Raw genomic sequence first — 1,553 nt, 5'->3', positions numbered from 1 at the left:
TCTGTGGGTGAGTGTGGGAGAGGGTGGTGGTGGTTAGATTCAAGAGTTCACGTAAAACAGTTTCACAAGGAACCAGATTCTATGTGGTTGCGTGTTTCTATACAAGACCGTGGAAGAGGCATCTATAATAGTAACGACAGACAGAGTAAAAGTACTAAATCACATCGAATTTTAACCGAGATTTATGTCTGAAAATATCACCTCAAATCTTCCAGTGTAAGGCAACTGCATGAGAGCACTTGAATATTTTTACTCTGCCACTAAAGTAGTTAATAATCCGTGAAATCAGCTTCCACTAGACTTGCACAGATAAGGAGTCTTAGCCCAAAACAGATTTTCGTATAAGATAAGCAGCATAAAGCTGTTGACAAACATGCCTTTAAACCGGGGAGCAGATGTAAAAAACTCTGTCTCTATGAAAATACAAAATGAGCGTGAAGTAAACTGAATAGCTGCAAACTGACAAATCAAGAAGCAAATGAAACCGAAAATTAACTTCGCTTTACAAACTCAGTGGATTCCATGTACCTCTTCTTGGATTTGTAAAGCGGAATTGTTTCCAATTAAGTTTGTTATGGTTACAAAATACAGAGAGTTTCTGCAAAATGTTAGCTTATTAAAAGAGATCGTTTCATACGCTCTGTATAAGGATTGCAGGAACGATTTGTCTTGAGGTAAAATCTGAGTGGTGGAGATAAGAAATATTCTTATGTGGCTTCTTAATAAGAAAGGAAAACATTTCCTATTTTTTCTATTTTTAAATGTCTCACATCACTGAAAAAGTCATGCTATATATTACAGGATTCGAAAAGGCTTTTTTTTTTTTTTTTCTCTCAGAAACAGGAGAAAAAAGTTTAAAACTCTATTGAAATTAAAACCTGCAAAGATAGTCTATAACACAGGATAAGAAGCTTGCTTTGGGATTTTCTCGCTTTCTCAGCAATTTCTTTTATTTCAGTCCGAACTGATTTTAACCAAACACAATTTTTAGATACTTACCATCAACACAGATCTACATAGGAAGTGCCCCAAAGCTCCCAAGGCACACATTAAATGAGCCAATTAAGAAAAAGTTAAATGTAGAAATCAATTTTCTGTAGCTTTTTTTTAGGTTGCCTTTGCAGAAATCCGTCATTATTTCTCACAAACTGTTTCATACAAAAAGGATGCTCTCAAAAAAATACTTCAATGCCTATACGAAGTCAAACAATGTAAGATATTGTTAGTCTCAATCTTGCCGCTGATCTTAACCATGTTTTCCGATTCTGCTAGGAAAATATTTTTTTAATTACTTTTTTTTTTACACGTGATTTACGTCATGTTGGAATAATGGGGAAAATTTTAAATGTTTAAAAAAAAAAATCCACATTGTCCTTGCCGATCAGCTAGAAATAAAAAACAGCGTTTAACACTGTCGTTTGAATTACCTACGTCGTTTTCGGTCGGTATGAAGAATCACTACCGTGCGTTACTCGGTAACAGAGCAGAAAAAACCAAACAAATGAAAAACCCACCAAAACACTTCCCCGGCGGCGCGTTACTGGAGGGCACCG

This window comes from Cariama cristata, unplaced genomic scaffold, assembly GCF_000690535.1.
Source record: "Cariama cristata isolate BGI_N322 unplaced genomic scaffold, ASM69053v1 scaffold5718, whole genome shotgun sequence".
NCBI lineage: Eukaryota > Metazoa > Chordata > Aves > Cariamiformes > Cariamidae > Cariama > Cariama cristata.
Note: the sequence above shows the minus strand (reverse complement) of the source record.